The sequence below is a fragment of the Vicia villosa genome, linkage group LG6, assembly GCF_029867415.1.
Source record: "Vicia villosa cultivar HV-30 ecotype Madison, WI linkage group LG6, Vvil1.0, whole genome shotgun sequence".
NCBI lineage: Eukaryota > Viridiplantae > Streptophyta > Magnoliopsida > Fabales > Fabaceae > Vicia > Vicia villosa.
Window position 1 is genome coordinate 20,060,728 of NC_081185.1, and position 17,252 is coordinate 20,077,979.

General features: G+C 28.3%; 1 long non-coding RNA gene across 1 annotated transcript; it reads right to left on the reverse strand.

Moving 5' to 3' along the window:
- Positions 1-9,737: 9,737 nt before the first annotated feature.
- LOC131611312 (uncharacterized) lies at positions 9,738-10,316 on the reverse strand. Its single transcript, XR_009286850.1, has 2 exons — positions 10,093-10,316; positions 9,738-9,987 (listed from the first exon to the last, which is right to left on the reverse strand). It is a non-coding gene; the product is annotated as an uncharacterized LOC131611312 (long non-coding RNA).
- Between the last annotated feature and the right edge of the window lie 6,936 nt (positions 10,317-17,252).

The window sequence follows — 17,252 nt, forward strand, 5'->3', positions numbered from 1 at the left end:
AGGATTGTTGAAAATACAAATAGAAAGTTCATCAATGATTGTTGAAAAACAAATCGAACTTAGAATTGGCAGAAAGTCTAAAAGGCTAATGATTTATAAATCGATTGTCGGTATATTTCTTGTATTCAATAGAAGAAAAATGTGAGAATTTTGTTTGTAAGATTCCTATTATTCTTCAAGTGGAAGATGATCATAAAGAGTTACAATGAAGATGTAATTTCAAGGGATTTCTCTTGGAATGATGTTATCCAAGATGAAATGGAATCAACAATGTCAAATCATACTTGGTTGGATGCAAGTGAGTGTTTAGAAGGAAGTATCATAAAGATGGTACACTAAACACCTACAAGTCTAGATTAATAGCCAAGTGTTTAGACAAAAGGAATGTGTTAATTATTTAAACACATGCACTATTAGCAAGGACGGCAACAATTAGAGTATTGTTTGCATTAGTTTTTGCATGAACTTATAGTTCATCAAAAGGGTGTCAAAATGTCATTCCTAAAGTGGAGATCTCAATGAGGAGATTTACATGGAGAAAACAGAAGGTTATATACTTTCTATTGATGAACAAAAAGGTGTACAAGCTTGTTAAAACCATGTATGGATTAAAACAAGCACCGAAACAATGACATTAAAAGTTTGACTTTGTCATTGTAAGATTCTTCGATTAAGGAGGAAACTTACAAATTAAAGAGGAGACACACAAGTTAGGGGGAGAATTCCCAATCTTATCAAAACAAGAATTCAAAGAGTTTGTCATCATCAAAAAGGGGGAGATTGTGAAGAATATATCTTATATCTAGTTTTGATGAAGACAAAGACTATCAAAGAAGAAAAAGGATCAAAAGTGTCATGCACGTCAATGATGAAGTTAACCAAGAAGGTTTAACATATAAATTCAAGTGAAGATTTGAGAGAAGTGAAAATAACCAAGGTACTTGTTGCAATTTATATTATACTATTTTAAATTGCTCTTAATTTCATCTCTCACTTCATCTAAAAACCTTCTTGCATCATCATGCATGATTATCTAAAATCTTCTTCACCTAATTCTTGTGATAAGTGTTTGTACACAAAGTTGTGTAAGAATATTGTGATATTCCTTTGTCTCTAAGTTGATTACATGTTGATCATTAGCAACGAGATGAATGAAATCTTAGAAACAAAGAGGTTTCTAGCTTCCACATTCAAGATGAAAATTCTTGAAATAGTGGACACTCTTTTCGATTAAAGTAAAGCGAAAGAGTGGGGGTTGAGAAAACCACATTCAAGATGAAAGATCTTGGATAAATTGACACTATTTTGGAGATCAAAATAATGCGAAAATAGTGGGGGTTATGAACTTAGTCAAATATACTTTGTTGAGAAAGTACTTGATAAATTCAAACTGTCACGTTTTAAAAGGTGAATATTCAATTTGATCTTAGTGTCAAAATAATGATGGAAGAGTTATGGCTATATTAGAATACACAAGTGAAATTGGTTTTCTAATGCAATGTACTATATGCGATATAGGAGTTGCAAATAGTAAATGAGTAGATTTACTAGCAATCCAAATGGTGAGCATTCCAAGGAAATCACGAGGATTTTGATTATCTTTCAAAACAAAATCTTGACCTCCATTATGGTAGGTTTCCTACCATAGTAGAAGGATATACCAATATGAGTTGGATATCGAGTGTTGGAGTTCATATATTTACAACTAAGTGGATATGTACACTAGTTGGGGTGAGATTTCTTGGAAGAGCAATAAATAAAGATGCATGACTATCTTGACCATGAAGACATAGTGTGTGGATATCTCTATAACTGGTCAAAGAAGTTGAATGATTGAGGGACCTTCTGTTGGAAGTTCCATTGGTTATAAACACGGTGTTTCAAAGGTTTTAACACAACGTGACAGTTAAGCCAATTTAGCAAAAGAATTCAGATAAATGTAAAAATGAAAAGTTTGGGCACAGAGGCCTTAGACATTCTTTTGTGAGAAAATTGATTAAAGACGTAATCATTTCATTCACATATATACAATCGATTTATAATTTGAATGATTCATTTACTAAACCAATGGTCATGGATTAGTAAAGACAATCTCAAAAGGTGTGAGGTTGAAACTCCTTGAATAAGTGTTCCAACAATGATAGCAACCCAATCTGAAGTTAATACATCTTAACCTAAGATTCAATGGGTAACAACAAGTCGTTGATTTGGAAGTTGGTGCAACATTTTGTTACAATGTTGACTATTACATAATTGAGGGTTGAGTTTTTAAAGAAACTCTTAATGAAGTTCTATATCGAGGAGGATATGTATCTCAAGAAATAGATACAAACTGAACTTCACCTATATGAATTTCGAGATGGTGCCGTCTTAAAGTGAGAGTTGGAGTTTCTCTCAAGAAAAATTCATGAAAACAGGAAAAGCACATGGCCATAAATAGTGCTAGGCGAGATATGTAGGCGAAGAACCTTTAAAGAGTGTGTGTATAGTAACGCCGGTCTGATCACATGGGATAACGGTTCAAAGCATAGCTACCTAACGTTCCGATTAGGCTTTGCGTTGTCTTTACTAAGGTTAAGTTCAAATCGAAAGATACCTAACTGTATTAACACTCTTTTGTTTTCTATATTCTGGAATTAGACTTGTCATTATTAGAACAAGTGGGGGATTGTTGTAAATTATTAATTATAATTAATAATATGGATGTGTTCCAAAATGACAAGGAAAATATGCTAGTGGATTTGAATTTTGAATTTGAAAGTTGGCAACTCTTCATGAAATGTTGCAACCGTTGGTGAACCATGCTGTGGGCCAAAAGTCATAACTCTTGGAAAAGAAATTGTTTCACCAAGGGTCGCTACCTTGTGAAACAATATCAGCATGGCCTATAAAATCATAACTTTGGATTCAGAATTCTTAATCAGAAAAATTGCAAATCCTCTAAAATAATTCCAGAGCACTCTTCGCTACATTCGAGTTTTCGCCGGTCTTGCCCAATCTCGATAAGGCTGAATTATCCTGGGTATTCCTGCGTAGAAACTCCAAGACAAATTGAGAGTGCTTGAAATACTATAAGGAAAGTGTTTCCGTACACGATTCTAGCCTCGATTCCATTTGATTGAAATTAATTTTCTAACAACAATATGGATATATTTTTAACAAATGATGATCAAATGATGTAGAAGTTGTTCCATTATATGAATTTGTGAATATGAATACTCAAGTATCCACTACAAGAAAACAGCCCCCCAGCGTCCAGATTTTGTGTTGTGTTATTCATGTGGGAAAATAAGGAGTGTTCCGACGTGAAAACCACGTCACTATAATATTTAAATGATTAATAATATATGGGGAGTCAGAAAAAAAATTTAAAAAAATAGTTGTGACATTAGATCCACGTCGCAAACAGTAAATTAAATTTTCAACCATTGGAATCTGCAAAGTCAAATGGTGGGAAAATAAAATTTTCAAATTTTTATGTTATGATGTGCTTTTCACGTCGAAACTCCTAAAGTCTGGCTTTGATTGGACATGAGTAGGCAGCGGCAGGTGAGGACAGAAGAAAATATTAAATTTTATGAACTTTGTCCAATTAGCGACGTGGTTAGCAAGACTGAAATTAGCGACGTGATAGGTATGACGGAAGCCAGATGACCGTTGGATGTTGTGATGTGGAACGCACGTGGGTAGGTAGTGACGTTTCAATCATGTCGCTAACTTGGCCATCATTATTTCAAAAGCGCTTCTCACTTCCTCTCCGTCTCATTTTCTCTTCACTTTTCTTCTTCCCTTATCTCATTTTCTTCCTCTTCCATAGCATTGCTTCCATTAACAATTTCGTCAACTCTTCAACTCTTATCATTTTTTGTTCCTCTTCCTCACACCATTTTTGAAGGTATGTTATTTCTAATTGTATTATATATTTAGTTTATTTATTATTTATTATTTGTATTGATTATGATTCTGATTTATGTTAATATTTTTATTCAAGATTTTGAAGATTGAGGAGCTATAAAATTGAACTTGAAGATTGGAGGAGATTAGAAGATTGAGGTATTTCTATATTTTTAAATCTGATATATTAATTAATTTATTGGTAGATTTAAATCAGATTTTTTTTATGTTATATTTGTGTTAATAGATAAATATTATATTTTTTCTGTAATATTTATGATATATTATTTAGATTATTGAATATTATTAGGTTAATTTAGTATATAATATTTGTGATAGTAGATAAATTTTATATTTTTTCTGAAATTTTTATGATATATTAATTAGATTGAATGTTATTATGTTTATGTAGTAATTTATGGTAAATGATAGATATATATTTGTTGATGTTTTTTTTAATAAAACAGATTAAATTTTTTATTATGTTTTTTATTAAAATAAATTGTGTTTAATAGAGAAATATTTGTTTAGTTTATGGTAAATATATATATTTTAAGAAAATAGATTACGTTTTTTATTTTTAAATCTATAATATTATTTCTAAAAAATATATATAACTTATTAAAACGAAATATATTTTTAAACATAAAAATTATATATATCTAAGTTATTATATATAATATAATTAAACATAATTTATATATATGTAAATTATATAGACAACATTTATAATATACAAATTTTTTTAAAAGTTTAATATTTATTATTTAATGAAAAATAGAGGTTTAATATATATTGGAAAATAAAATATTTTTTAAAATGGTAAAAAGGTAAAAAGAAAATTTAATTTGTATATAGTATGTTATGATGTTAAAAAATGGTAAAAAAAAATATAATTATATATTAATATGTATTGGAAAATACAATATTTTTTAGAATGGTAAAACAAAAATTTATTAAATATGTGTATATGTTAAAAAGGTAAAAAGAAAATTTAATATGTATATTGTATGTTCATATTATTTTAATGTATTCAGGAAAAGGTAAAAAAAATTAGGGCATTTGAAAAAGGAGGTCACCTTAATGCAGTTGGAAGTATAAGCACTTACGAACATTCTCGACGCATGAAAATTATTGTCACTTTTTAAAGTTATGTTTTGATTAATTATTTGTTTTTTAATTAAAGTTAATTTTATTTTTTAGGCTAAAAGGTTGGGGAGACAACCACTCATGATCGAGTTGGTTAAAGAAACTAGGACAAAAAAATCGGGTGATTTAGTTGACGAGCGTACTCGAAAAGCTTTGGTAAGTTATTCAATTTTTTTTTTATATTTAATGGCAATTTTGTGATGTTATTTTCACGTGGCAACTAAAAAGTTCCGGCGTGATTTTTATGTGGCAACTCTGATGTTGTGGCATGTAAATCACGTGGCAACTAATTTTCAATTTATTATTTAATATAATTTAATTTAAGTTATATATACATAATTTTTATTCTATTTTATGTGTAGGAGGATTATCAAACAAAGCTTGTGGATTTTTTGGTCGCTAATCCCAAATATACTCCTAGAGAAGGAGAGTCGCTTCATCCAGATGTTGATTTTTATATTTGGAATGAAGTCATTGACGGAAAAGGGCCTAATGGATGTTTTTTTGATATCTTTTTTCATCAGAAGTTGAGGCTTCCTTCTGGAATCTATCACCACGTCTATGCTGCTTTTGGTCCATCTTGACAAAAGAAGCCTTCAGAGCTTGCTCAACTTCGCTCTCAGAAGTTCTCTCAGTCAGACACAACTCTTGTGCTTCTAGACTGCTTTGCAACTCTTCTATTCTCATGGTTTCCAGATCTTTAGAATGTTCAATAGATACAACAATATAATCAAATTGAGGAGTAAGCGACCTCAATATCTTCTCTATGATTACTTGTTCAGAAAGGGTTTCTACACAAGCCTTCATCTCATTAGTGATCACAATCACTTTAGAGATATACTCAGAGAATTTCTCATTGTTCTTCATGTTGAGATTCTCATATTGCTTTCTCAGGGATTGAAGCTTCGCCTTCTTCACTAATACGTCACCACCGTAACACCTGACCAGTATATCCCACACCTCCTTTGACATCATAGAATCAACAATCTTCTCAAACACATTCACATCCACACACTGATGGATGAAGAACAACGTCTTTTGATCTTTCTTCTTCGTCTCTCTCAGCGTTTCTCTTTATTCTTCTGTTGCATCCGCTGCAATCGGAACATATCCTCCATGGACAAGATCTAGAACATCTTGAGCACCAAATAATACACGCATTTGAATCATCCATCTATTCCAGTTTTTGCCATCAAGAACTGGAAGTTTGGTATTCAAGTTACTTCCACTCATCTTTAAACTTGTGCAGACAAAAACAGATTTCACTCACACTCACACAGTGTTTCCCAACCCACAAACATCTAAGAAAAAATGTGATTCAACACTACTTTGTTTCCCAGAAACAAAATCAATCACACAGTCACACAAACTCACGTTCACTCGTGTTTCCTGTGTTTGGAACCGAAGCTCTAGATACCAATTGTTAGTGCACAAAGAATAAAGATGATGAAAAAGAGAATAACGACGCAAAGATTAACGAGAGAATAATATTGTATATTCTACTTGCGTTGATTGTAATAAATGATAGCTACTACAGGGCTATTTATACAAAAGAAAATCTTGCCACATCAGCCCTAATAAAGTAAACTTAGTGAACAAGTCTAAAGGTACACATAGTACAAAACTAACAAATACTAAAGTATCCTTACTAACTAATAGCTAAGCTAACGGGACCCATAAGATAACATCTTCTGGTCAACACTATCTTCTGAGTAACCATCAGAAAATCAGCCAACATCAGAACTTCTGATGCTCATCTTCTGAATATTGAATTACTCTTTAATAACAATATCCATCATCTAATTCCATTAATTCTTAAGATTCATTTTTGAAAACAACATAGTTACTTATATGAAATTAAGATAAATATTTGATACAGATAACCGTTTGACTAAAGCGACAAATGCTATTAAACTATATGAACTAAAATCGTTAATTACTAAATTTCAAATCTTTTATTTAAGTTTTTTTTATGTTGCTTTACATTGAATATGGTTTTTCACATCATATTTTTTTAATGGTTTGTAGTTCCTTGATAATTAAATAAAATTTTATCATCTTTTTATAAAAATTATTTATTAATTAAAAAAAATTAAATGGAGTTTTTAAATTAAAAATTGCTTATCAAACTAAAAATTGCTTATCAAATTAAAAACCAATTATTAATTCAAAATCAGTTATAAAATCTGGTTATGAATTTAACCGGTTCTAAAAAATTAAACCAGATTATGACAATTGATTTTAAAATACAGTTATACCAAATGAATAATATATGGATATAGATTGGTTATGAAAAAAAATCATGAGCACCCCTAACTACTACTACCCATCTCTTCTAATAGTTAAACCACTCTTCTCTTATATTTGCTCAATTTTCCAAATTTCATTGCCATGAAGTGAGAAAGGTTAAATCAAAGGGAACAATCACATTCCATCAATCACATTGTATCATTTAATTTTATCTTATTTAATTAATTATTAAATAATATATTTTTTTGATTGTTTTCAAGACATTTTACATTGAAGTAACTTTACCTAATTTTTTGAGTTGAGTAGATAAAAATTCACCTAAATCAAATATTGAATATCTGATGTGAAGTGAAAAAAATAAAAAAAAATTAACCTCAATCAATCAAGTTGATTTTTTACTTTTTCTTTTTTCTAAAAAAACATTCAACCTTTGATTTTTCTTTGGAGTGAGCATTGTTGTTGTGTTGAATTTAGAGGGCTAATGTTAGGATAAAAAACGGCTAAGGTAAGGGATTTGTTTCGACCAGTTTTAATCTATATGATAAAATATTGCTCTCTCTTTTCAACTTTGTATTATCGATATTGTAAATAGAACCAAAAACAAGTTAATTTACTTATCTAATTTCTCATAAGTCCTTTCCAAACTCTTTATTTTGCTTTTGTTTCAATCTCAATAATTATGGCTGGAGGTATATTCTTAACTAAACTTGCAGGGATTGCATAATCATGTGTATGAAAGCTGTGAGAATTTGCTGGATTTTTATGTTAAGTTGAAGGGCAAGGCTGCTAAGGGGAGGGAGGTTTCTATCTGATTAGCTGTATCTTAGTGCATTTGAAAAGTTAGAAATAACATTATCTTTAATAATGAGGTCGGGGATGTTGAAGAAATTATATACAAGATCAAGATCAAGATGTTTTCATGGTGGTAGACTTAAATAGGATTAAAGAGACTTAATTGTAATTTTTATGAGTGGTCTAAATACCGTCTCAATTGTATTTAAGTAGGTGTGCTATCTATGTAGGGGTGTTTTTCTTATTTTATATTCGGGTTCGAGTATCCCTAATACTCTAAGTTTGAATATAAAATTGCTTATAAAAAAAAACCAAAGAAAATATTTGATACTCTCTCTCAAAAGAAAAAATTGTATTAATCACAAAATTATATCGGTAACATTTTTATGACATAAATCATAATAATAGACCTAGGAGTAAAATGATTTTAATTTAATATTGGATATTTTCTAATTATAAATAATAATTCGGGTGCGTTTGATTTGCTAAAAAACGAGGTACTAGACATAACAACTTTTTTGTACTCTGTTTGACGCAAAAACTAATCATGGTACTGGACTAAAAATATAGTAAGGTACTGGACAAAACTATAATTTCTTGTCCCCCACTAAATCATGGGACAACTTTTTGTCCTAAGCACTAATTATCAAAAAAATATCAAAACATTATTTTTTTTACTCTCTTTCTTATTATTTAATATTTTAATTCATATAATATTAATATTTTATATATAAAAAAATGTTATAATAAAAATTATACTGTTTTTATTCGGTTCATTGACATATCAAATAAAGTAGAGAGAAAAATCTCTATTTATTATTTTTCTTCTCTTCTTATTATTTAATATTTTGATTCAAAAATACTATATAAAAAATTATATTATTTTGTCTGCTGCATAAACATATAAATAAAATATTAAATAAAATGGAGTAAAAAAACTATTTCTTCATCTTTTTTCCTCCTTATTATTTAATATTTTGATTCATAAATATTATATTTTATATATCAATAAATAATATTATATTAAAAATTATATTATTTTTCTGGTGCATAGACATATCAAGCAAAATCGAGAAAACAGTTATCCAATCGAGTAACCATCAAACACAGTACAATACAAAAAGTTGTATTGTACTGTCTAGTACTGTTCTGTGCAGTACTTCATATTTTGCAAATCAAACACACTCTTAAGAGATATTTCAAAATTGTTGGTCGTGATGTACATACATAATTAGAAGAGAACGTGACAATATAAATATAATATTATTTATTATTTATTTTATGTTGTTATAATATTGATTAAATTATAGTTTTGGTTTTCCAATTTTGTCTGATTCACAAAATTAATCTCTCTATTTTAAATTCAAACAGTATTGGTTCACCTATTTCAAATTCTAACATTCTTAATCTCCTTCACTTTTTTAACTAATAATTTTACGTATAAGATGCAACAATATATATACGATAATTTGTCATGTTTCACTAACTTGATATTTATAAAATAAAAACATCATTAATTTTAAGTTCAAAAATATGAAAGGGATCAAAATTGTTTAAAATTTAAAATAAGTGGATCAAAACTGTTTAACTTTAAAATATATGGACTAAAACTATTTAAATTTAAAATAGAGAGATCAATTTCGTAAATCAGATAAAATAGAAGACCAAAACTATAATTAAGTCAATAATATTTTAGAGTACACATCCATGATATCAAGAATGTAAAATTAAAAAAAAAATTAAAAATACTTAAGAGTATAATTATTGGGTGACAACATGAAACTTAAATGACAAATCATTTAAGTTCAATAAGATTACATAAGTTTTTAATACACTTATAAACGAAAGGATACAAGTGACGGATTATAGGGCAATCGGCGTCGGTGTCACATCTAAGTGGATCTTTTATAAAAGAAAAGAATAAAATTTTGTTATTAAAATAAAATAAAATATTGTATATCATTTAAAAAGTAAACAAGTAAATAGGTAAAGGAGAACATATTTTACCTGCATTAACTTTTGAAAGAAGGATTAGGGACAAAAATAAAATTATAACAGAAACAAAATGCAGAACTTTAACCATGTTTTTATCTTTTTGTGTGTAGTAAAAAATATGATTTAATCACTTTATAGTATAAGCTCATGCAATTCTAAAAATATTTAATTACCTTTAAGGTTAATTTAAATTAATATTTTATATTTGTCCATTTGACAAACTTATTTTATTTTGTTTGTTCTTTTAACGCACTTAGTAAAGGAAATCATTAAAGAAAATTAATTATTAAAATTTAATATTTTTTAATTTACTTTTCAACCTTTCGTGATAGAAAAGGGAAATGTGTTTTCCAAAAAAAGTAAACCAAAATAAACATATATGTACAAATAATGTCCATTCGATATTTCGATGAAACAACATTGTTATTTACTTGTTGAACATATTATATGATTTTTTTTATATAAAATCATTTGATTATAAGGATGAGTATCAAATTTCGTAGTTGTGTAATATCTCATACATTCTTTGATTCTTAATTACTCCCTCCGTTTTTTATTATAAGTCGTTTTGGAAAAAAAAAATTGTATTTAAATATAAGTCGCTTTACAATTCCAATGAATAATTAATGTTATTTTTCCTATTATATCCTTAAATATTTATTATTCTCTCTCCTTTCAATTATATAAATTTATCTTCCACATGTCATTTATGAAAGATAATTTTGTAAAAAACTTCATAATTTCTCATTTTCATACAACAATTATTATTTTTCTCAAACTGTGTGAAAAGTCTAAAATGATTTATAATAAAAAACGGAGGGAGTATATACAAAAGCGATTAAAATTTCTAAAAAAGATTAACTATTGATGCTTTCGCGAATTTCAAAATTGACTCTTGACTCCTCCCTTAAAAGAAGTATATTCATACAATTTAAGATTGATAACTAACAAAAAAGTTTTTAAAAATTATTAACTTTTTATAATAAAAAAAAAGGAATCATCTATTATATATATATATATATATATATATATATATATATATATATATATATATATATATATATATATATATATATATATATATATATATATATATATATATATATATATATATATATATATATATATATATATTCACATAATTTGATTTTAGCCACGTCATTTGAATGTCCTATTGGCAACTCCCTAAGCTCATTTCCAAAACTTCAAATGCAAAGTTATTTTTTATTATAGGTTATGAGTTCATCTACTTACAAAAATATAAAAAATGTAATATTTGTTCTCTATTAAAAGTCTCAAGTTCAACTCCTCACAAAGATAAAAATATTTATAAATTTAAACATTGAAATTAAAATTTTATTTATTTTTAAATCATAAAAAACAACTATTATTATAACATATTAAAATTGAACTACAAACTATTTTGTTGGCAACTCATTCTCTTTTACGCCACATCAATAAAAATATGTTGGGACAATATTAAAAAAAAATCAAAACGTCTATCATTTGTGTGAGAAAATGTGTAACATTTCATTTATAAATCTATTTTAATTAAAACATTTATATTTTACCATTCTATGAGTCATCTCATTTTATTCTTCTAACAAAAAGTCATTTATATCCTTTATTTCCTTTGTTTCTCCATTCCATATATTAAATTATATAGTTATACAAATTTTAGATGTCATGCTTTCTCAATTTGCTTTTATTATTTAATTAATTCAATTAAAATTCATAGAGACAAACTTGTATTAGGCAGTGATATTGAAAGTTTTATTCTCATTTAAATTTTAAGACTTTCTGAACTTGTTTTTAGTCAAACTACATTGCATCATTTCAAGCCACCAATATCAACTTCACATTAAACATTACATGACCGAATTCAAACCCCATGTCCAATAGAATCCAAATAACTAAAATACATTCAACATTTACAAATTGCATTTTGCATTCATTAACTTCAATCAATCCAAAATTGTAAATCAAACCAATTTACAAATAAAAAAGAGGTTTCCAATTAACTTCATATCAACCAAATTTCAAACCTGGAATTCAATTAGCCAAATTAGTTCATCAATAACCCAATTTCACAAACCAGTTTACAAAACCAAAGTCCAAAAACCTTACATAAGTTAAACCAAAGTACATGAAACCAGGTACAGTAAAAAAAGAGTTACACAAGAAACTTACTATATCATCACCATCGTTGCAATAGAATGAAGAGAGAAAAATGCAAATGCAAGCAAAGGTAGGAAACTTACTATAAAAGGTTGATAGTTAAAGACCTGTTTTGATTTCATTGTAATGACTATGCTCGTTTCCATTCCCTTGTTTTGATTTCAGTCTCTTGTAACTTGTAAATACTTTTGAATCATTGAAATAATGAGTTTGGGTTGTAGCAGGGCCGGCCCAACACATCTCGAGGCCTAAGGCGAAATTCAAAATTTTATATTTTTAATATAATAAAAATATTTTTTTAAAATTAATATAATTTAGATGTTTAAAGATATAAAGTCATTAAATTATCATAATTAATTTCATTTAATATTTTATTTTAATTGATAATAAAAATAACTCATCTAAATACTCTTCTCATTATTTAAAAAAATCATAATTAAAAACAATGCCAAAATTGTTAAAAAAATTTAATCAAATCTCCTATTATATTAAAAAAAAAACTCCAAAAATTATTTTATACACATGTGAAATTTAAATTAACAAATCAAACCATAATATTATTAATATATATTATTTATTATTATTTAATTGATATATAACATAATTTAAAAACTTATTTTTTTAAAAAATAATTAAAAAAATTATATAAATATACAATAAAAATGTGAGGCCCTAGGCGGTAGCCTTGGTGGCCTACCCCTAGGGCCGGCCCTGGGTTGTAGGGTATTAGGGTTTATGATTTCACTAATTTATTGTTTAAAACTTGATGGTGATGAATGTGTGTTAGGGTTTGTCACTAATTGAACACTTGATTAGGTTTCTTGTTTGTCATTGATCTTGTCTAATACATTAAGGGTTTGGGGTTGTGTGGTTAGTGCAAGCAGAAAAATTCTTTGATCAACTATATGAAATTAGAACATCAAGACTAACTTGTTATAGACATGATTTGGAAATTGTTGTACCCTAATTTTTGACTCTGAGATCCCACATAATTTTGTGCATAGTGTAATCATCATCATCATTATAATCATCATAGTTATTATTCATATTTCATTACTAACAAAAATATACAAAAAATTGTGTTTTGCTTCTTGCTTGTTTCCCAAGGTAGGTGGTTAACCAAGAGGCTTAGGCAAGATTTGGGTTTTGAGACCCACAAAGGAGATCAAGTATTCTCATGTGCTCAAATGATTATCCCCATAAAAATCCAAATCCAAGGATGACTCAATTCAAGATCAACAACTTCTAAATTCATCTGGTGCATAAATTAGGGTTTTGACCTAATTCATCTAGGGAGTTAACTTTTAATGAGGACATGGCTCCATGGCTCAAACTATGATTCAAGGATCTTCAATTCAACATTATAATCCACCCACATCATTCATTTGAAGAGAAGAGCTTGATTCAATTGGAATCCACAAGATTGCAGTTCATTTGGAAAAGTCAACTGTCCAAGTCAACCTTTGACTTTTGAGAAATTTGGTCAACCATGGACTTTTGAAGATCAAAATCATCAACATATTATTATTGAAGTCATCTTATCAATAAAAATCAAGAAAATCAATCAAGAATCAAAAAGTCAACAAAAGTCAAAGTTGGAAAGTTAAAAGACTTATAAAAATTCTAGTATTTTCAAGTGTTTTAGGCATAACTTCATGGGCAAGTAACTTCAAATTTCAAGTATGCAACTGAAAAAGCTTCCAACATGAGAGTTGTAGATTTAATCCAATGAACAACTTTATCACATAAAACATTTTCCCAAAAAATGAATCATTTGAGAGTTATGGGATCATGAAATTTCCAACAAAAGACTTAGAAATTTTCTAAGTGTTTTAACCTAGATTTCTTCCAACTTTATGGGCAATTTTCACCAAGATCCATGATGATTCTGGAAAACTTCCAACAGGTGGATTGAAGTATGTATCAAGGGCTTTCCAAAGAGACCATTAGCATGAAATTTCAACACTTGAGATAAGAGTTATGAATTTGTAAATAGAGCACCATAACACTTGAATTTCAAGCCATTTCATGAAGAACAAAGTTTGAATCTTGATTCAAATCTCCAAGATGCTTGTTTGTAGACCACATAACTTGTTCTAAACACAATAATTAGATGATTTTACTTGATTTTAAGCTATGGACCAAGTGCTTTCACCATTGCCCATTGAATTGCTCTGTTTATGGCACAAAGTTAAAACTTTCATTCTTGTAAAGCTACTTTAATCACCAACAACTATTGCTTGGAGCTTCCAACTTGTTTCTTCTGCACCAAAAGTGAATCAAAACCAACAAGCAACCTCCTATTATGCTGAGGAGCCTCCCTAATGTCTTGATTAAAGTTTGCAAGTACCATTGAAACCACAATTTTCTCATTTCTTCACCAACAAGCAAAGTGACATAACTTTCACATGTGAACTTCAATTGTTCTGATTTTTCCCTCCACAAACCACAAATTATGCCAATAAATAGAGAGTATTTCTCCTTGCATCAAAAACACCAGAATTTTCCAAGTTACCCCTCACTTGAGATTCTTATTTTTAGCCATTTGCACGTTTTGAGCCATTTCAAGTTCTAGAGTTTATGAGTGTCAAACAACCTTTGACGTAGCTTCTAAACATCATTTAGAAGAAGTCTATCATGTTCCTCACCTTATAAAACACCTCAAAACCAGAATCACCATTAAACCTCCATTAAAGAGCATTCTTGAACCTCAACCATCAAACTTTCATTTTGTTCACGCATTATCCAAACTATCAACCCAAATACCTTCTATATAACATATTGAAGCTATCCAAACTCTTAATCCACAAATGTAACACCTAGAACCAAGCTTTCCATTTTCAATTTTCTTGTTTTGTAGGTACACTCGAGCAGGCCATTCCAGGTGTGTTCAAGCTCAAAAAAGCTTCCATTTAGCATCCCAAAGCTATAGGGAAGCTATCCAGATCATCAAAGCAATTCTGTAACACCTCCATTGTAGGCTTTGATTCTCAGTTCAGAGGTAATAAACTCAAACTTGAACTCTCTCATTTGTGCATCATTTTGAACAAAACTTGATATCATTCAGTTTAGCATAATGTAGAGAATAAAAGCCCTAAGGTTTTAGTGATTGATTGTACATATTTGTCATTTAATTTTAGTTTGAAATTTTAGGGTTCTTGACTGTTTTCTAGAAATTCATGACTTTCAGTCTGAATAAACTTATGAAAGTTATATGGTTGAATTCGTCTTGAAAAGTCACATAAGATGCAACTTTACATTTTCAAAAATGATTAAGATTTGAGCAAGTTCGAAAATCCAGATGTTGTTGTTCTTGAGGTTGAAGATGAAGTCCCTTTAGAATTTAGAAAAATGTTTTATTTTATTTTGAATGATGTTCATTTCATAAAAGACTAAATCTTATGGCTCAGTTGGTTTGTGTGTGTGTTTAAGGCGTGAGTATAAGGGCGTGGGTTTGAACCACCCTTTTGACACTTTTATTTTAGCTTTGTTTTTAACTAACCATTCATACACTTATTTTCATATATTGTTTGTTGGATGGGTCTTATGATCACCAATTGACGCTTGACCCAGTGGTCAAGTTTTGGGCTGTTGAAGTGAAAGGCGTGGGTTCAAGTCCTATAGGGACCAAAACCTTTATTTTTACCACTTGATTTATTTGCATTTTATTTTAACTTTGATAAATCATTAAAAATAGCAAAAATATTTATTTTAACCTAGTTTTTTGCACACTCTTCATTTATCTTGTATATTTTATGAATTTAATTTAAAAATCCAAAAATATTATTTATTTCATCATTTAAAAATTAAAATAGAAACAAGTCTTTTTATGTTTTAAAAGCTTTTAAAGATCATTTATTTTTTTTATATTTCCACCAATTAAACTCCTATTATTTTTGTGTGAATTTATTTAGGGCCAGGTTGAAGTCTCTTGGATGCTACCATGTACCCTTAGACCTACTATCCTTTAGGTTATGGTACTTTAATAATTTTAAAATCAATTAGATTTAGGTATGGTTCTAAAACTCTAATTTGAATCTTTGATCTTTAGCATCCCCATGTTGATATAACTTGTTGCTTTGATCTCTTTATTTGTATTTGTACATATACTTATTGATTTTTATCCTTGTACACTTGTACTTTATTCATAGTATTATCATTGTATATATACTTTATTTACTTACCACATGCATGAGGTATTTATCCATCCATCATCTATCATATTCATTCATACATGAAATGATCCCAAGGTATAAACATCAATTTACTTATTATCATTTGAGTTTGGATTGATCTCTTTATTATAAACATCAATTTACTTTTGTAACACATATTATCACACACAAACTTGAGGTATCCATGATTAATTATTTAAGTTGTTGTTGAAATATCCAAAGGAATGGGAATGATATTGGCTATAATTGTCAAGGTACTCCATTTTTCTTCCAATCTCTTTTATCTTTATGCTTAGTAATGTTAAAGATTTGCACCCCACTTGTTTTAAAAAATGGTTTTGTATTGTTAAAGCTCAACCTTTTTAAATCAACCCTTGGTTTTGTATTGTTAAAGCTCAACAAACTTCTTTTAAACCTTTGCCTTGTATTGTTAAAGCTTGGCTCTTTTATTAAAACTTGTTAAGTATTGTTAAAACTTAACATTTTAAAAACCCGTTGAGTATTGTTAAATCTTAACACCCAGAAATATTTTGCCACTTGGCTCTTTTATTTTCCTTTTAAGAGGTGTCATACCCCAAAATTTGTCCGCCTTAATTCTAACATTTAAATTATTTTAACTTTGGTTTTATAAGTTTTTATTCAATTTTATTAACATTTTAACATTAATTTTATTTTGTTTATTTAAAAATATATAATAGTTCATTTTAAATTTTTGTATTGTTAAAATATTTGCTTAACCCTTCACATGTTTTATAGTGCAAACTTATTTTGAATAAATTGAATAGCACAATTGGCAAAGAGAGCATGTTTAAGGACTTA